Source organism: Ceratotherium simum, chromosome 10 (genome assembly GCF_057802395.1).
Source record: "Ceratotherium simum simum isolate JZ-2026a chromosome 10, ASM5780239v1, whole genome shotgun sequence".
Classification (NCBI taxonomy): domain Eukaryota; kingdom Metazoa; phylum Chordata; class Mammalia; order Perissodactyla; family Rhinocerotidae; genus Ceratotherium; species Ceratotherium simum.
Window position 1 is genome coordinate 74,347,198 of NC_141909.1, and position 20,566 is coordinate 74,367,763.

Genomic DNA, 20,566 nt, shown 5'->3' on the forward strand with positions numbered 1-20,566 from the left:
GCTCGCCTCTCCCATGTCACACATCACTGGATCTCCATAGACTGTGGTTTTGCCTGTTTTTTTTTTTTGGAGCAAAGAGAGACAACAAAGAGGGAGCTTGTGAGGTGAGCCCTGTGGGATTCGTTACTGAAGTCTCGGCCATCTCGGGGAGAGTAACTCCGGAAATAAGCCGCTTTGACGAGCCCGTTGGCCAGGTATGCTTGTCCCACGGCCAAGGGGCACAGGTAGATTCAGGCTTCAGGGCCCTTCCTGACAAGGGGCAAGGATAAATTATTTATTAAAAGCAAGGGAATAGCAATAAAATACTCCAATGATAAAGAAATGAAGATTTACAATAATTTTTAAAAACCCTTGAAGTGCTTCCCAAATCTTTTATTTTTGGAAAGGAAAACTGGCCGCGAGCTCGGTGTCAGCTCGCTGGGACCCGCTGGTCGGGGGTTGGCACGGCCGAGCCCGCCGCACTAGCCCCGGCCCGCCAGGCCTGCAGGGGACCAGAGGACGCGGTGCGGCCGCCGCCTCGGATTGGCGGAGAAATGGCAACACGCGGGCGGGGCGACCGCGAAGACGCCGGGAGGCGCCGCCCGCCTGCGGGGGGATCCCAGGTTGGCGCCCGGGCGCGCGACGACGCGCCGCCCCGCCCCCGCGCCCGCCGGGCAGCCGCGCCGCGCTTCCATTGGCGGTCGGCGGTGACGCAGCGCGGGCTGGGGCCCGGGGGCGGGCTCGCGGGGCAGGCCCGGGCCGCGCGGCTGATGAAACCCGGCGCCCGGGCCCGCCCGCCCTCACGCTCCATTCAGTCGGCGCGGGCAGGTGTGAGCGGCCGGTCAACTGCCTGGCGGGGCACGCGGCCAGCCGGCATCCGCTAACCGCAGCTCCCACTCTCACTGCGGCTCCCCGCGCCGGGCCTCCGTCCGAGCGTCCGTCAGTCCAGCCGCGCGTGCGTCCGTCCATCCACAGTCGTGCCGGCATCCTGCCGCCCGCCGGCTCGGTGAGTGCCCGGCCCCCGCCGGCGCCAGGGCAGCTCCCCGCGTCTGGGTCACCTTGGAAGGGACCCCGGCGCTGCGTGGGGCCGTGGGAGGGCGGCGCGGGAGCGGCGAGGGTCCTGCGCCCGGGGCGCTGGCATCCTCCAGGGTGGGCGAGGGCAGGGCGGGCCCGGGGGTGTGCGCGCGGGGCTGGTGCCCATGTGGCTGTCTCCTTCACCGGAGTCCATTTTGGTTCCCTGAAGGCGCGGCGTGGTGCATGATGCAACACCGAGTGAGTAAGCGTGGGCGACCTGGCGCCTCGGTGATGCCCACCCCGCGCGCCCTGCCAGGGACCCCGGCGCCGGGACGGACGGGGTGGTCGGCGTGGACAGCGGCGGGGAGCGGGTACGGGGGCCGGCCCAGGAGGCATCCGGAGACCTTCCCTTACATGGCGCGGTGCTGAGCACCCCGCCCCGCCACGAGGTCCGCGATGTGTCATCCGCCGCGGGTGGGGAGCCCGCCCGGCGGCCGGGATGGTGGTCCCGCGGCAGGTGGCCGGCCTGGGGACAACGCCTAGCACCCCGCACCCTGCCCACGGCGCCCACTCTCTTCCCTAGACCCCGGGACGCGCCCCGCCCCGCCCACACCTCTTGTCTGGATCGCCAGGGCTTTTTCGGGGAAGTCCCCTCTGGGTGGGCTTCCTTGTGACCTGAATTGGCCTGTAAAAGCTGGATTCTTCAAGCCTTCCAGATGGTTTGGAGCGGGAGGAAGTTCTTCCGGCTTAGTAAAGACAACCTATTCTCAGTGTGTCCCTTTCTGCGTAGTAGAAAACTTCCCAGGCCAGGCAGGTCTGGCAGTCCCTCTAAAACCTGTGTGTACACAGAGCGGCACTCGCACTGTAGTACTACCACAGCGTGCTATTTTAGTTCCTTCCCCTTTTCAGTGGGTGTGGGAACCAGTTAGGAGTTGTGTTTGACTTGTATGATTAGGATAGGCAGACATGTGCCTTCTGGAAGAGAACTCTACTTCTTAATACCCACAGGCAGGCTCGGGTGTGTGGAAGTACCTGGAGTTGGGTATTATTCCAGATTTAGTTACAAGGGAGAGGGTTGGGATTTCAGTACCAGGTGTAGTTCCCTAAAAATGTGCTCTTTAAAATTTGACCATTAGAACTGTGTATGTTGGCCTCTGTCTGAATTTCCTGATTGTATTTCATTTGACCTATAATTTACTTAGGATTTATCTTAACATTTGTTGCCCTTTATGTTCGGTTCAGATAGAAGGAAACGGTGATACATATATCCCCCTGATATTTTTAGTTGATCTCGGTGGAAATTATTATTTTTCTGTGAACACACCCTTCTGTCATTAAAACAAAAGATCTTATTTAAGTCACAGAATCAGAATAGAAATTTAGGGGGCAGAGTCAACAATGGATTAAAATAGTTTTTAAAGGTTTAGCATATTAAGATCATGTTTAATCATTATATATAAAATTTAAAAGGTGTCAAAGGAGTTTTGACTAAACCAACAGGATAAGACTAAATAGAGATCAGAAATGTACTCAGTTGTTGGATCTGGATTTGAGCCACGTGGGTGCTTGTATGTATATAATTATTTGCTTCAGAGAAAAAAAGGCTTGAAAGACAAGATTGCTGACCTCCCGAGTTTGAATACTAGGACGCGTGTTAATTATATTTGGTAGAAGTTTCCATTCTTCGATGGAATTAAATACATGTTTGTTGACAGTTTCTTTGTACTAAGTTTAGTTTCTACCAAGTAGTTTATTTCTACTAAGGCCAGTAAAAAGACCTAATTTTGGGGGTTGGCGTGGTGGCGCAAGCGGTTAAGTGCACATCTTCCGCTTTGGCGGCCGTGCGTTCGCAGGTTTGGGCCCGGGGGCTCACTGACGCACCACTTGTCAAGCCATGCTGTGGTGGGCCTCCCATATAAAGTGGAGGAAGATGGGCGTGGGTGTTAGCTCAGGGCCAACCTTCCTCAGCAAAGAAAAAGGAGGATTGGCATCGGATGTTAGCTCAGGGCTGATCTTCCTCACAAAAAAAAATTAAAAATTAAAACAATGCCCAGCATTGTTTAATTGAATTAATCCCTTTTCATTATTAACTATGTATTTGGCAGTATTGGTTTATTAATCCTAAGAAGGAATTCCAAACAGGAGTAAGTGCAGCCTTGTTATGGAGGGAAGCATTTTCCTCTGGGCCAGAGGCATCTTCTGAGATGTTCATCATTCCACCTGGCTCTTGGTCCTCACTCCAAGCAGGACCTGTGGATGGGACCCTAGTGTTTTTCTGTATGATTGACCTTTTCAGGCCTGGGGGCTCTCTATACCTCTGTCTGTTCCAGTTGAGGGCAGGTCTCATAGGATTTTGCTTTTACTCACATAAGATTTTGCTTTTACTTTGAGTGAGGTGGGGAACCATGGAAAGCTGTCTGGTAGTTTTCAAGGATTACTTGAAACACTGTATAGAGAAAAGATGGGTGGGTGGGGAGAGGGGCAGGCATAGAAGCAGGGAGACCAACCAGTTCAGAGACTTGTAACTAATCCTGGAATAAAACCCACCTCCAGGTTATTTCTACACAAGAGAGAGTGACCATATGTAATTTTGGTGAGAGATGATGGCAGCTTGGGCTGGGGTGGAAATGGTAGAAATGTGAGGTGGTCGAATTCTGCTCCGTCTGTAGGTTTATATACTTGCTCTATCTGTAGATTTTAGAGGTGGACCCAATAGGATTGGCCACTGGGTTCCATGTGAGGTGTGAAAGAGGTCGAATGTGATTTCAAGTAGAATGGAGTTGCCATATTAGTGAGATGGGGAAGGCTGAGGAGACAGCATGTTGGGAAGGACTTTTTAAAAGTCACAACTGACTTTTTTTAGACACTTCCCTCTTCAGGGGACTGGGCTGAACTAGATCTACCCTCTTGGGGGCCCTTCCCAGGTGCATGACTGTCTTGTAGCCACCTGCCCCAGAGTGGTGGCCTCCTTCCTTTTCACCCAGCTTTCTTGCCATTTCACCCCTTGCTGGGGTTCTCTTGGTGCCTGCAGCCTCCCTGTACTCCCCTGCTGCCCTCCAGTGGCACCTTCGCTGTGGGGTTGCCCTGTTGCCGTGGGTCCCCCATGGGGACCCTTTGCCCCTTGGTTCTAAAGCCGTGGAGTGTGTCTGCTTTTTCATTCCTGGGCCTTCAGGACACCTGCCTTCCAGGGCTGTAGACCACTGGCATTGGTTCCCAGGCCAAGGTTCTATCCACCCCAAGGTTTTAGGTCTCTTCCAGTTGAACCCTAGAAAGGTAGCTTTTTTAATGCAGATTATCAGCCTTGTGGTAAACTTTAGGGACTTCTCTTTCTGTTTCTCCGTAATACCCCCACCCCCTAACTCAACTCCAGGGCAGCTTTGAAAATAACTACCCTGCAGTTGTTCAAAGTGAATCATAATTTATTATGGGGGGGTTAGTACATTTGCCACCTGTGAATCTGCTAGAAGAGTGGGCAGCAAATTGGTAAAATGATTTGGTAGCCTACTAAATGTGTTCATTTCACTTGGAAGGCATTCCTTCAGATATTTGGCATTGGCGGAGCTGTGGGTGAAGCTGTTGACGCTGCCCGTTGGTCAGGGCTCATTCATCCAGCAGCACAGGCTCGAGGAAAGACATTTCTGGACATTGCAGTGGATTCCAGCATAAGGTTCACCCATCCTGCCACACCCAGGGGCTTTCATTTGGCTTTTTCCCTCTGGTTGTTGTCATTAGCAGTGGGGACTGCCAGATGGTGGTTTAGTGGACAATCTGCAGAAACTGGAGTTGGAGCTGTGTGGCTGAGGGAAGAGGCCTTCGCAGCTCAGTGCAGCCCGAGATGATCTGCCCTGAGGTGCAGGGTGCTGCTTTCAGGAGCTGGGAGCAGGTAGTACCAATGCCGGGAACAGCGCCACTTTAGGCTTCTGGGGTCCTGAACCTTGTAGCCTTGCTCTGTCTGTAGATCAGGGAAGCTTTCCTTCTCAGCCTCATAACAATGAAGCTAATAAACATAAGTCTGTAGTATTCTTTGAAAGAATGAAGGTACTAAATCAATAAATGTAGATTTCTTTCATGAAATAAGTTCTTTCTCTTAGCAGTCTGCTATTCTAATAATGGCAACCAGAAATCAAGCCCAGGGAAACCTTTGAAGGCCGTGGCGAGGTGGGTTTTTATGGAGGTGGGAGAATTTCCCTTCCCTTAGTAGCACTGCGTTTATTCCTATGCCATCTCTCCCCTTTTTCTTGAGTGGATTGTCACCTTTCCCCTACCTTTTCTAGAGGCACAGAAGGCACGGGCGGCTTTGTTTCCTTAGCATTCCATATTCCTGCTGTAGTGCTTTCTTCAGAATGTTCATTCAGATAAGGTTCTGGACAGTGAGAACAACCAAATGTTTTCCCATTTGTCCTTCACTCTCCCTGTGTGCTCCCTGCACAGCGAGTTCTGCATCGTAGAGACCATCTAGCCATGCTGGCGCTGGGCTGCCGGGGAGTAGCCTCTGCTTGATAGGGCCAACCAGAGCCCCTCGCGGGGCGGTGCACTGGGGGTCAAAGGAGATGCCATGGGCCCCTCCTGCAGAGAGGGCCGGGTCCAGCGTGGGCTCCACTTAGAGGATAAGTGCCTTTTCTAAGACAATTCTCAGAGCCACATTAAATTCTTTTCCATGTTGCTTGCATAATAATTGGCTACTAGTGCCTTTTTTATAGGGTTGAGAGGATTTAAATGAGGTAATCCAAGTTTTGCGCTTGACACAGCTTCTGGCATATAAGTGCTTAATATAAATGTTAGCTATTATACTGGGAAGAAAGCTGCACTGCAGGGGGTGGATGTCATGCTAGGTGTTGGGGGGACATTGAGCCTCTGAGGCATCTGCCAACCTGGGTCCAGGATCTGTGGGTGTGAGCCTCCTTTCCTGTACCATTGTCCCCTTTAGCCCTGGAGGGCCCTCTTTACCACTGCCCTTTCACAGTTAAGGTCATGGAGGGCATTTTCTGGCCTTTTTGCCGCGATGGGGAAGGGGGACATGGGGGCAGGAACCACAGGCTCTGGGGCTTATGTTGGCTCTGACTGCCTAGATGACCTTGAAGCCATTCATTCTTTGGGAACGAGGTGCTTCCTGGGTGAGGGTTTAGGGGGCAGGTTCCCTTAGGTCTCAGATCCACACACCTTGGGTTTGGCTCCTCCTCGCATCTCTGGGAAGCAGAGCTCACACGCCATTCTTAGTGCTTGCCTGCGTGTGTCTGTGTGTGTGCATGCATGTGAGCAAGGAAGTGTTTGTGTGTTGGCGGTGGGGTGTCTGCACTCATCATAGTCATCCTGACGCCTAAACACTTTGTCCAAATTACCCTGAGCGCTTTGGGTTTAAAAACTAAAGCCTCAGTTTTAGGGCCATCTCTGTTTTCCACCTTATTTCATCTCTTCCTTCAGGTGGTAATGCAGGATCCCCTAGTGCCTCGGGGTAGGGCACGTCGCCTGAGGGCAGCAGTGAGAGGGGAAGGGATCAAAACGTTGTCTTCTTGTTGTTTCTTCACACCGTTGTGATTATTATCTTCCTACCTGTGAAGATGCCTGAGTTAATCTTTTAAGGTCCACTTGGAAATGTTCTCCTTCTCTGTATCTTCTTATCTTCTGCCTCCCAAGTACCATTAACCAGTCTATTACCCCAAATAGGAAGGAAGGGAGAGGCCCTGGGGCTGGGTAAGATCCAGTATCACTAGCACTTAGTACTCACCGTGTTTTTTTATCTGTTTTCATTTAATCCTCACAACTTCTCACAAGGCCTGACGAGGTTGGTGCTCCTGCTCTGACTAGTGGGGGAGATGGAGGCACTGAGAAGCGACACAGGTTGCCCACAGGCACACAAGTAGGTGGTAAGTGGGAGAGCGAGGATTTGAACCCAGGGGGCCTGGCTCCAGAGTCCTAACCACCAAGTGTGCTGTAGGGCTGTGGGTGTCCGCCTGTGCCTTGGGCCCCAGCCTCTCTTTGGACCCTGTTCTGGCCTGCTGTGTGCAGGGTTCGGCACCAGGCTCTGAGATGCACGCAGCACACGGACCTGAAGACGGCTGGCCCGCACGCCCCTCTTTGTTTTAAGTCCCGCAGGTGCAGGAGCCAGCTGCTCCACGCTGGACAGCACCCTGCTTTTTCCGCTGTTTGCCCTGATTTCTCTTGACTGTCTTTGAACGCAGGTCTTCCTCCCTAAGCCCCAGCGGCAGAGCCCCGGGCTCCTGGCACAGCTGGAGCCCTGGTGTCCCTGGGACAGCTGTGCTGGGAGGTGGCCAGAACCGGGAGTGGTGTGTGTGACAGGCTGGGCTGCATTCTTTCTGGGTCAGTAGTTTGGCATTCACATCACCAGAGCCAGACTGGACGCGGAACTTCCTGCCCGGCCACAGGGGAGCCCTGTTTCATTTATGTACATCCAGTCATCTCTGCGTCTGCCTCCGTCTCTGCTTGGGGAGAGCTCTTTGCCGGGGTCCTGTGGGCTTCCCTGTTGATACTCCCTCCTTCTGAAGACCAGTGGCAGTAGGAGTCTCGCCCCACATCTTTGCTTTGCTGGTTTCTATATTGTGGTGAGGTGGGGCAGTTTCTCCTTCCTTGAAAGACACTTCTTTGACACCCTCAAGAAAAGCCTGGGGTCGGGGCTGCCTCAGCCAGGGTGGTAGCAAGCGCCCGTCTGTCCTGGGGAGACTCCGAGGTGTGCAGGAAGCCAGAGGTGCTGACAGGTGGAGCGGGGAAAATCTCCCCACCGCTTCCTGCCGTTCTCCTTTTTTCCTTTGCTCTTTCAGCTTTTTTTGGATAACATTTCAGACTTAAAGAAAAGTTGCAGGAGTAGTACAAGCAATTCCTATGGACCTTTTCTCAGATTCGCTGGTTGTTTACATTTGGCTCCTTCTGTTCTTTCTATTGATCTCTCAATCTACACACAGCATTTGGATTTTTTCCTGAACCATTTGAGAGTAAGTTGAAGACATCATGCCCTTTTAGTTACTCCTACCTACTTCAGCATGTGTTTCCTAAGAATAAGGGCGTTCTCTTACATAACCACAGGAGGATATCAAAATCAGGAAATTTAACATCGATACAACGTTCTCACCTAGTTCAAAGTCCATATTCAACTTTCAGTTGTCAAAATAATGTCCTTTATAGATATATATACACACACATATATATACACGCACATACGTGTATATACACACATGTATATATATATATTTTTTTTGCTGGAGAGGATCTTTCAAAGGAACTACGGTCTAATTTTCTATCTCATAAGCCTCTTTAAGAAAAAATGTTTCCAAAAGTTAGACTGTTCATCGTGAAAAATTTGGAAGCTACAGAATAGTAAAAGGAAAAATAAAAACCATCCATAATTCCAGCACAGAGGCTTAGCGCTCGGCCAGGTGAAGGGCTTGCAGAAAGGTGGTTGGAAGACTTCTCCAGCTCAGGGTACCCTGGGCATCCAGACCTGCACCCCAAACACCCCAGGCAGCAGCCCCCGGCGAGTCCTCGGGCTGTGGGGAGGGCAGGCTCCTTGTCTGGAAGGGACCGTCTTTCAGGCACCTGCCCACCACTTGGGCAGTCGCCCACCTGAGCAGGCAAATTTAACCACCTCGGGGTGGGGAAGGGTGGAGATCATTATTAAATACCCAGAACTTGTTCATGACTTGAAAAGAAGTGCTACAGGCCCTTTCCTGTCTGATATATCCCCCCGGCTTCCTAGACTTAGCGGAGGGTGAGGATGGGCACGGGGCCTTGGTGCAAAGAAAGGGCACTGGCCTCTTGGCGAATATCTCATGGTTATTTAATACGGTGGTTAGACTTGCCTTTTGTTGACCCTCGTGGCCCCCTGCCAGCGGGCCAGTGGAGGAATAAGAGGAGAAATTCTAAGTTGTGAGCTTTGCTCACTGTGAGTGACTGTGCCGCTCGGAAGTTCCTAGGGGAAGGTTTCAAAACTGTTGCGTGAAGTGAAGTGTGGATCTTGCTGCTGCATTTCGTTTATGGAAGCCGTCCCCTTCATCATCCCCAGAAATAGCTGGGAGGGTTTCCTGGCCTGGAAGGGGTCTTCGCTGAGTGAGTCTTGTTTCTGGAACAGTTCTGTTCTTAGAAGCTGGTACTGCTGGTACTGCTTTGCCTTGTCCACGGCTCCCCATCGGGTGTACCTCAGTTTCTCTGAGCTGTAAATCTACCCGGTGTTGCTGAAGATCATGATCAAAAGCCTCAAGTATTTTTCCATGTGTTTGTTTTTTCTTCTCCTGCCCCAGACCCTCTCCTTGAAGGAGCTGGCCTTGAGAGTGAGTGCGGTGGGCAGCCGCCCAGACTGTGGACACCCTGCTGAGGCCACGTAACTCCTAACCTGGACTGGCCAGGACCGAGGGCTGCTCTTCAAAGAAACCCTTTGAAGTGCAAACATTTCCTTTCCTGAAAAGAAGGGAAATTGAAATGAAAACATATTGTTCTGTGCAGACAATGTTCTCTTGGATCAAAGAGGGAATGGGGCTTATAAAGGGAGATTCACAAATTAGACCTTAATGTGGCACACTGTGGAGGTGTGACTGTGTTGACATCCACTGTCCGGGGTCTGTGAGTTGGTAAGATTGTATTTTCCTTAAGGTTCTAAATCTGGGTCTACTGTGCTATATTTAACTCTATCTCTGTTTTGTGTTGTGTTAAGCATTTAGAAATGTCTTTTGATAAATTATGACAGCATCCACAATGGAATATTATGTAGCCAATAAAAAAGGTATTTTCAAAGAACATTTGATCTTATGGGAAAAACTTTACTGTTAAAATTTAAAAAAAATCTGGATGCGATTTTCCACATTGTTATCTCACTGAGGTGTGTATATATATATATATATATATATATGCACAGAAAGGAAACACTGTTAAAATTGGACTGTTTTGTTTACCACTGTGTACTGTACACTGTGTATGAGCACTAAAATAGTGCTCAGCAAATATTTGCTAAATGAATATTTTTATAATTAGTAAAACAACAGTATGTTTTAAAGGAGGAATATCTTTGAGCTAAATAGTAACATTTTGGCAGGTGGGAAGAACAAAAAAATTATTTAAAATTTCTATTGTAATTCCATCCTGGCATCTCGATTTGGGGCTTATTTTGCTTTTTGGTACAAATAGGTACCACATTTTGTACTTTGGTACGAATCATCCTGTGACCGAGTGACTTTCACATTTCTATTTTTGGAATAATCCAGTCCTGTTGAAATTAGAGTATTGGAATGTTAAGTTTTTCCTGGATTGGTTATTAGACACTTTCGTAAATGGGGTAAAATTACAGCAACTTCTCACGTACTCTGTAGCTAGTGTACCCATTGGACCAGCTTGTCCTGTTCTGTTGTTGAGAATTTTTGCCAGATTTGCCCAGGATTTCTCATCTTTGAGCATCAGTACTACCAGGCTATACATCGTCCTGATTTCTAATTTATAAAGTTCTTTAAAAACACAGCATCTCATTCTTACCTGCAGTGTGGGTTAGCTTTGAAAACGGCCCGGTGTCAGTGATTTCATGCAGGGAGGATGAAGGCTGCAGCCGCCCATACTTCTCCCTGGTGAGATCATCTCGTTCCTCCTTCAGAAGGACACGGGCGCTTCACTTTCAGAGCCCGATTGGCAGCCTCTCTACCATGCCGTCAGCACAGGCTTCTGGAAGCCCCGTCTTTGAAAGCCTTTCTTTAGGCTGTGTTTGGGACAGGGATACAGGTGCCCACACACTGCTTCTCCCCGGGGGTGGCAGCTTTCAAACTTCTTTGGCTGTAATCTACAGTAAGAAATAAAGTTACACTGTGATCAAGTACATACGCAGGGACATACATATTTATATGGAGATTAAAATGAAAGTTTTCATGACACAGTACTCATTCTTAGTACTTGCAGTGCACTCTGATAATTTTTATGCTTGTCTGTTGCATTAGAAAAAATCCTGGTGGCGGCTTGCAGTTTGCAAACACGGCTGGGCATCAGCGTGCTAGACTGCATGCCCACCTACTCCCCTCTGTGTCCTGAACTTCAGGTTCCCTGGATGAGGGGATGGGGATAATTTTCTGTCCAGACCGGTTTGGACAAAGGCAGTTGGGGGAGAGAGGTTTCTTTTTGCGGTGCTTTGAGGGTTTCTGACTGAAGTGGACATTATTCTTTGTGATGATTCCTAAGAAGGCAAATCGGGGCAAGACCTGTGTGAATTCCGCTGCTGATGCAAACCGGAGTAGCTCTGTCCTTAGCTGACCTCACACGCTGGTCAGGCTGTGTGTGATTTTTCAGAGATGGGCCAAACATTTCTTAATTGTAGCACTTGGACTTTTTTGAGTTTATAGCCTATCTGAAAGGTGAGCCTTCTCTCTCAGAGTTAAGGGTTTGTGGGAAGAAGAGGGAAAAAAGATACTTTCATAGAAATATTAATTTTTGGACTCTCAAGTCTGATGGATTAAACTTGAACAGAGTATTGAAAATATAATATTAGCAATAGCAATCATATCATTAAATAGTTCTCCTTGAAAAGGTTGAATGGATTTTACATAAATTTAAATCTTGCTTGAGTAGTGTTATGAATTTTTTTTTGCTTAGGAAATAAATGTTCTTTAAGTAAGAAGTCTGTGTATATAATTCTTAAAACAATTGTAAATCAAGGGAATTGATTCTATGGAACAAGAGCATAGTGACATAACAGAACTAGAACAAGATAAATTGCCTAGTTTATTGAAACAATGTGCAGATTATCTGTCCTTGTTTCCTGTAAACTTCTTTTATTTACTACATTTATCAATAAAAGTAAATTTGTTGTAAGAACTCAGAGTTCTTAATTTATGGTCTAAAAATTCTTCTATAAGTTACAAATATTACCACCACTGTTAGTATTTGAGAAGAATTCTCATGAACTTGATTTTATGTTATTGAATATTTTAATATTATGTGAAATAGGGGATAATCTGTAATTATAATTGCATAACATGTCCCCTATAAATATATAACCTCAAATTTTTAACAGCTAGTTTGCTTTTTAAAAAAAAACTTTTGGTGGAGGACATTTCTTTCTCCCAGAGGGCAATCTTGGGAGAAATTAGGCAAGAACATTTATTAATTCTTTGAGTCATCTGTATTGAACTGGGAAGAATGTCTTGCTAGTCCCAGAGTTTGATGCAATCAGAATTTGGGGAGATTATCAGATGTAGTTTGCACCATGATTCAGGCCTGATTACTGAAGCTCCCTCAGGTTTGTGGTCTGGTGGTGAAGGCGAGGGCATCGCCACCTTCGATTTCCTGGGTGACTTTGAGTGGGGGCAGTAGCTGGGAGGAGAGCACGCTGTGCACAGATTCGTAGCATTTCCTTGTTGCTTCGGCTGCCTGTTAACTGTCCTACCTGCAGAGGAGTTCTTGCCTGTGAGTTGGTGGGGGCTTTGGAGCTAAGAGGCTCTGATTCCTCCCCACCCTACCCCCACTCCACCGCAAGTGTCTCTTTCCGTGGCTGTGACTGTGTGGGAGGGAAATGCCATTTTGCCCTAGAGAGGCACTGGGGGCAAGAGGGAGAGGATCACTCTCTCCACACACATGCTTTGTGGGAGCAGGCAGCACTGCCCCAGATTCAACTGAGTGATGACTCAGGAGCTGTAGTTCTCTTCCCCTCCCCTGGAATTGCCCTGAGCTAACAGAGCTGTATGGCCACTCTGTTAAGCATGTGGGCATGGGCAGAGGCTCCTTGAAAGTTCTGTGGCCTGAGGGCTATATCCCTGCTAGGTCTAGACCTCACCGAGGCCTGCACCCACAGATGCAGGTAGCAGAAATAAAAAAGCTAAACCTAGGCACAAGGCTAGCCAGGTAGTATTTTGTTTCTGAAGTGTCGCACACACAACGGGAGACATTTCCACTGTGTTGTGCCTATCGGGTGAATTTGCCATATGCCTCTTCGTTACTGCTATTGCTCCTTCATCACTATCTGAAAAGCATATGGGTAGGTACACGCATATGCATTGGACAGATGTGGCAATAGGGACAGGCATTAATGTTAGAGAAAAGGTATTCATGTCAGTAAGTATATAAGTTAAATAATTTGCATAATATAATAGTACCTTTAATATCTGGAAGTCAAACTTCAGATGTCTTTAAACTGTCTAGACCAGTGAAGTGCAGATCTGCTTCTGTAGGTCTGGGTGGGACTTCTCTAGCCAGCTCCCAGGATCTCTTGCAGTAGCCAGCATCTGTAAAACTGCTGGAACCTGGACCGAGCCAAGGGAGACCTGAGCCGCCCATCAGACTGCGTGTTCCCTGAGGACAGGGCCTGGGGCACATTCATCCTTGTGGCTCCTGTACCTGGGGCAGTGCCTGGTGTTGAGTAGATGCTCAAAAGATATCTTTTCAGTGGAACTGAAGCATTTGCTGTCCCAGAGCCCATTTACTTTGGTGCCCTTGGGATGGGAGGGGCGTGGGATCCCCTGGTTTATTCATTTCGGACCAGCCTGGTTATCTGTTGGCAGCTGGCTGCAGACAGATTGTAGTAAGTTACACTTGTTGGGAGTTGGGGCTCCCAACAGTGGGGAGAAGTGATAGCTGAGGCTCTGGCAGCAAGGGAGGGGACTGAACAACATATAAAGAAATGCAAGTATAAAGAAATGCAAGAACTAAGTGAACCGCAGTTTGGGATACATTTCAGGACATCTGTGTGTGTGACCATCTGCAGCTCTGTGCCTCAGTTTCCCCACTGGGGAAACTAACAGTTCCCGCTTTGTAGACTGCGTTGAGGATTAAATATATGAAATGTGTTTAGAACATTGCCTGGTGTTCAATAAATGTGAACTAGAATTAGGATTGGAGAATAAGGAGTTAAGTGTCAGTCTTCAGGGAGGTTTCTGCCAAGTGAAAAATCCCATTCCTGAGGTTGCACATACCTGTGTTGTTATTTTGCCAGTAAAGGAGTAGGTGTAAATTAACACGCAAAGTGGTTCTTCCAGAAGGCTGAGGAGTGGTGAAATGGTCTAAGGAGAGGTTGCTACTTGTTCTTTCTTAGTCAAGAAATTCTTAATGGAAGAGGTGGATGCCAGGAGCTTTCTAAGTGTGGAAGTCATGCCACGGAAGGGGGCATGGCGGTGCCAGAGCTGGGGCAGGAGGCGAGGTTCCAGGGTCCCCTGCTCGGAAGACCTTAAACCAGGATGCCACTTAGCAAGGGAGCCCACGTTTGGGTGGACGCTCAGCTGTTTGGGCCCCCTTGCAGCTTACTTATGTTTGGTTCTGAAGAAGTTTTTGGGGTGGATGGCTAAAGGTAAAAGGGGCGCCCAGGCATGGGTCCCCTCCACCTCCAGCACTGCAGAGGCACTGGACTCGGCCGAGGGGAGAGCCTTGCCTTTGAAGAGTTGGGGGAAAAACTTGGCTGCATTTGACCGTCGTTCAGTCAAAAGCTTTCTGCCTAGTAGGAGTGTTTGCATTGGGAAATTTAAAGTGAAGGAGACGGCAAAGCAGATCAGTTTCTCAAAAAGTGGTCCCGTTTCCCCAAGTGTTTGACTGCAGATGCTGTGGAAACCTCCAGGAGTCCCCCCGGATTCCTGGATTTAAATGGTATACTTGTAGTGTCTCACAGGAAAAAAAAAGTGGGGGAGAAGCAATGGGAGTGGAGTGTTATCACATCCAGTTATATAGGATTTTCATTTTTGCTGTGTTGTCTGGTTCATTAACTCAGATAGTCATTAGAAGGCTTTCTATTAAATAGTATACATTGAATTGAAATATACATTTACATTTTTCTTCAAAATTTGGGACTTGTGATCACTTCTGTAAAAAAGTTGGAGCCAAGACTGGATGTGCTAGGGAGGGCTGCGGACGGCGGGGGTGATGGGGGTCAGGGCGTGCCGGGGTGACCCCGTGCCCTTTGCTCTGTGTGCTTTGGTAGCTCTGCATTCTGCATCCTGTGTGTGTTGCGTTTATGAAATTCCATCATAGCATTTTTTCTTTGGGAAAATCAGATTCAATCTATGGCATCTCGTACAGAAATATAGGGGGTAGCTTATAATCACCTTTTTTACGCTTTTCAGTCTCTAGAAACTTACACATTATTTATTTGTCTCACCAGGCGTTACAGTGAGCAAGGCATTACACAGGTGAAACTTTGCAGTCGGCCCGTGAATATTCACTGTGTTTTATGGCACCCATCACCTTGGCAGAGAGGGAAAATCCATCAGCTCAGGACATGTCTTGATAGTTCAGCAAAGCAGCCAGGTGAGGAAATTAAGACACATTTTAAGGTGTAAAAAACGCCTATAACAGAGAAGGCTGTGCCATCCAGTGCAAGGTTCACGCTCGCCCTGTGTTTCTGGGTCATCTGAGCATGAGGAGGGGTGCCTTGTAGAACAGGGATGTTTTTGTGAATGTGCTGGGAAGTCAGATGTGGGGACATGGAGGGGAGGCATGGGCTTTTTATGTTGTGTGGTGGAAGGTGCTTAGAGCCTGGGGTCCTTTGTCGCCTGTTGCCCAGGCACTGAGGTCTTCTGGGGACTCATCACATCCTCCTCTCCAAGTGCCCCCGGGCTTGCCTCCCCCTCAGTTAGACGTGGCCTGGAAGTCCAGAGACCTCCATGCCACCAGCCTGGTCAGGGCAAGTGACTGGGCAAGACTGGGCACTCAGGGCCACATTTTCTGCTTTTGAATTTGGAAAAGATTGGATTAAGATACTCTTTTTAGGGTTTCCAGCCCTAAGCAGGAAATCGGTGACATTCCATGATTATGTATCCACCAAAGAGCTCTGTGTAGTTTGGTGTCCATACTATAAAAGTGGACATTGAGTGAGAACAGTAGTAATCTGATGTAGTAGAAACAGAAGGTCTAGTGTTAGGATGATGACAAAGATTTTGATGGAGAAGTGTCGCTTTGCCTGCGTTAACCCAGAACTGCTGAGCAGGGTGATTAGTGCAACCAGAAGGAGCAGAATGGCTCTTGTAAAAAAAAAAAAGCACACCTGGTACTAGTGTCTAAATGGTCCACCAGATTTGCATCCCCTCCTAGGAATACTCCAGAAGAGCCTGTTGTGCTGGTCAGACTAGTGTATTTCCTCAATGTGTCTCTAGAAAGAGTGAGCCAGTCTTGGACCAAGTATTTCATTGTCTGATGCAACACTTGTGGTTGCTTAGCCGTAGACGAGGGCTAGGACTTCCTAGCAGGGGCAGCTGGTTGCTGGTGTCAGGCCCTTGGCAGCAGCGTCCTGCTGTGTGGGGCATCTCCTGCTGAGGTTTTGGAATGTCGGGATAGACCATGAGAAGTTTCAGTCCCAAACTGTCTCACCAGGGAGGAAGCTTGAGAGAGATTATTTTTCAAAAGGAACAGCCAGCCATACACATCAAAATATATACAGTCCCCATCAAAGGAAAAAGAAAGAAAGGGTGCCCGTGTTAACCCACCCTGCACTTCTACAGCGGCAGCAAAGCCCAGCTGAAGCTCTGTGTTGTGATTTCCAGAAAGAGCTGTCCTCTGCCAGGAACGTTTCTTTTGGAAAATCCTTCCCAGTGTGCTTGCCTCTGCTTCTCTCCTCTGCCTCATCTGAGACATGCTTCTTCACAGTGGAAAAAGGAAAAAGGTGCTCTTAAGGGTGTGAGAGGGAAGGGGAAGGTTCTTGCCTGCTGCCAGGTACCGCATGCAGAGAAACGGCAAAGGTCACTCTTGAAAGTTCACTACTCTGGACAGGCTGTGACTGGGACCCAGTCCCAGGGGGTGTTGCAGGATCACTGCTTTTCTGGCCTTGGTGGATCCTCAGGGTGCACGGAGCACCTGGAAACAGCAGATCAGAGCAGCCTTCCCTCTGCAGCTGCTCCTCAGCCTTCGCTGCATTCTGGGTAGACTAGCCTGGAGACAGATGGTGGGACACCCGGCACTTTTCATGGGCCTCGACTTCAAGGAGCCCCTTAAGGGCATTCTGCCCAAGGTCCTTTTTGATTTGCCTTAGCGGACTTGATCCGGCCGATGATAGAGCTTTCTTATTTAGATATGCAGATGTGTATATAAAAATAACATGCCCTTGTATCGAGCAGTGCACATTCAGCCGTGCCACCGAGTTCATGTAAGGTTCAAAGGAGGACAAAGGATGGCAAATGGTCAAATGTGCAAAAAAGACTTCAATTGTACAGCCAAAGTTCAGATGTCTTAAATATCTGCTCTTCGGACAGAAATTCGATAAGGATTGTATTACAGAAGAGGGGAAATTTCTAGTCTGCAAGTCCCAAAGAAGCCTTCATTTTTATTTGGGAATGGAGGAGAGTTCATAGGAGGGTTAACTGGAAGATTTGGGACTGCCCGGTCTGACAATACCAAGGGAAAGAGACCTAATCAGAGTTTAAAACTCCCACAGGCCATCGTGAACCACAGATGTATCAACCAGCTCTGGAAGTCAGGGCTTGTCCTGTTTCAGGACTTTCAAATGTCTTAGAATAAATAAAAATCAAATAATTCTTTCCACAGCTGGTAACAAACTGACAGAACCAGCGGGAGTAGGGGCAAAGGGAAGTGGGCTCGAGAAGAACGTTGTTGTCAATAGTTGCGTGGCACATGGGACCCAGGGGTGTGTGGGGTTTATCACGAATCTTGAAACTGCTGTCATGGGACATGCCTGCTCACAAAGCTGCTTCTCCAAAGGCAGGACTTCTGGCCAGAGTGGGCCAAGTTTGACTGAGATATTGTGTCTTGTGCCCTTGGCCCCCCAAACCTGGACTGCGTTGCATTTCAGAGAGGAGCAGCACAAGCTCGGGCCTGAGACACCCTGCTGAGTTGTCGTGTTTACATTCTGTGGTCATTGTAAAGTGAGTTGCAGCACCAGGATGTACACAGCCTGAATTAGGAGCCCTCTCCTGGAGCTAAATTCCAGGTGATTCCCCTGCCCTCTCCAGGGTGTTCTCTCCCAGCCTGTCTCCGTTTACTGGGGAGCTCAGAGAGCCACACTCCTGTGGGGGCACTGCTGCCCTGCAGTTAGTGCCCCTGTCCTCCCTTTTCCCGCTGCTCCGTGTCCTCCACACCCCTGGCCAGGTGCTCGCAGCTGGCTCGTGCATTTCTCTCCAACTGTGGGAGCCCGTTGAATGGGCACCCTGCTCTGGCTAACCCGACCCAGTTGGGTGGGAATACGGAGTCAGAGCTGGAGTTGAGCCAAGTCACTGGCCGGAGCTGTGGAGAAAAGCCCGGGAAGCCATTGGGGCAAAGTCAGCCCCAGAGAGAGGCTGGCGGCAGAGTGGAGGCGCAGGGAAAGGGCCTTCAGCCCCATCTGACTGTCAAGTTCACTGTACTTTTAGCCAAAGCAGACCCCAGGGAAAAAAAGACTATATTACGTATGGAATTTTATTTGAATTCTGGAATTGACCTTGTGTTTCACTGTTCTGACCTAGAGCTACCTGGATGGGAAGTGGGAGGAGCCTGGGTTTTGGTGGCAGACAGACCTGGGTTCCAGCTTTGGCTGCGGTGCTGGCTGGGCATAGGGACCTGCTCCAAGCCTTGCCCTGTGCATCCTTCAGAATGACACCACCTGCCGGGTGTCTGGGAATTGAGGGAGTGGCTGACCACTGCTCTCAGCACCGGGCTGCACACTTAGCAGCTGGGCAGTAAGTTTAGTTCTCTTAGTATGTCCCTCCTTATGTTTCTGTGTGCTTTTTAATGGTGGTAGAGATGGTGCATTTGTTGTCCGGAAAGACCACAATGCACTCATCTAACAAGGTTCCTCAGCAAATGCACAGGTAAGGCAGGCTGTCAGCACAGGTTCAGCGACGCCTGGAGCACCCCAGCTCCCTTCCATCTCTGATATTCTGCAGTTCCGTGAAGTACAGGTTTGATTTGAAATTGGTATTGTTGGTGTCAGCTTTTAGAAAGTAGGAAGAATTTGGGACCCCAAGAAACAATGATATAATGCAAGTGACTCACCCCAATGTTGAGACCATGTCAGTTACGTTAATTCCCTGCTGTTAGAAAATCGGTCAGTATTATCTGAGATAGTTGTGTGGTTCTTTCTACCTGCAGAAAGCATTATATTTCTTGACTCTGCCAGTCCTATGAGTTTATGCTCTTATTCACTAGACAACATTAAGCATTAATGATGTTGGTGAAAATTAATGATAAAAAGTGTATCTTCAGCTATGAATGGGGAGCTACGGGCTAGTAGGTCCTTCCTTGGAAGTTGCAAGGCGGTGGCAGATGACCAGAGCTGGCACCAGTGTCCCCCACATGAGGACACAGATATATTCCTTCGGGCCAAGTTTGAAAAAAATTAGTGCTAAGAACGTGGACTCCATTTGGAATTTAAACTTTTTGGGATTGGTATGAAAAACCTTTGGTTTAATTTGTACATAAACTTGCTTTTAGCTTAATTCTTTTAACTCCATGATAAAATACTTAAGAGTTTAGTGACAGAGGCCTAGCATGTTTGTTTTATGCCAAGTAATAGCATATCCAAAAGCTGAATGCAGCTTTCACTTTGTCCAAGCTCGATTTGTTTGTAAATTCTAAATTTGAGGCGTTTTAGCAGCATGGAAAGTTCACAGTAGCAAAGCAAATAAAGATTTCTTTTTAAAAATTCAAAATATACCGGGAATTTATCCTAAGATGGAAGCAGCGTGCAGTACTCTCTTTTTAAAAGTATATGTTGTCTTTTTTTCTGAAGTTTATTGTTTTGATAAGCCATCCCTGGGATTTTTTCCAGCACAGATCAAGGGAAATTGGCTCAGGGTTGAATAATACTTTTGTGTATAAATAAGAAAATCGTGGTGTTCTTAGATGTTTGTTTGATTAAGTGCTCCTGTAACTAAAGAACAGTTAGAACAGTCACACAAAGGCATAGACAAGAATGCACTGGGAGCTAGACCCGCTCCAGTTCGGGAGGTGGTGGCCTGTCTTCTCTGCTGTGTTTGTGTGAATCTTAACATGTGCTTCATCAGGTGGATAGCAGGTGGTTTTGTTCCTTTGTTGGGTTTCAGCCCAGCACAGATACTTGTGATTTGTGCTACAAATAATCCTCAGCTGACAAACTGGTTAAAGAGCAAAGAATATTAGCTACTGTGGTGAGTGCCATGGAGTGTTAAGATTTACCCTAGACTTGCGTTTTCAATAATTATATGATTGCAAATTTCAAAACAAAGCTCTTTGAGAAGTATAGCATTCATTCATTCATCCATTCACCAAATGTCGGCTGGGTGCCTGCAGGTGTGAGCACCAGAGTGCTCGCCTTTAGGGGGCGTAGTTCCGTGGGGTTCTCTGCAGATACTGTGAGAACCCTATTTCTTTATGATTAAGCTAACTAGAGAGAATGCCAAACTTTCACCACCCTTTTTACCTGAAAACTAAGCTCCTACTAGTTCACAATTGCCTCTTTTTCTAATTAGACAACCTAGTGATCTGTCATCAGCCTACACCCCCTTGTTGTCTCTCTGAAATATTTAATATGGTTGGCCATTCGTTTTCCTGTCGACTCTCCTTTTCTGGTCTGTTGCAGGCGTCTTCCTCCATGCACAGTATGTGAGGGGGCTTGTCGGAGAAGGGGGTCATTACTCACCACTCTCTCTGCAGAAGTGCCTTTGCTGGGAGGCGATCTGTGGAAATCAGGGCGGATGGTCAGGGCAAG

The 20,566-nt window shown here is 48.3% G+C and overlaps 1 protein-coding gene across 2 annotated transcripts in view; it reads left to right on the forward strand.

Annotated features, from left to right (window-relative positions):
* Window positions 1–743: 743 nt before the first annotated feature.
* The window catches only part of SLC7A1 (solute carrier family 7 member 1), a 78,759-nt gene continuing 58,936 nt past the window's right edge, over window positions 744–20,566 (forward strand). The window contains exons 1-2 of one of the 2 annotated variants that reach the window (XM_087436242.1): window positions 744–985; window positions 15,056–15,201. The gene's annotated coding sequence lies outside the window, so the exon portion shown is untranslated. The remainder of the gene's footprint in view (window positions 986–15,055; window positions 15,202–20,566) is intronic. The other variant, XM_014791252.2, reaches the window with a different exon arrangement.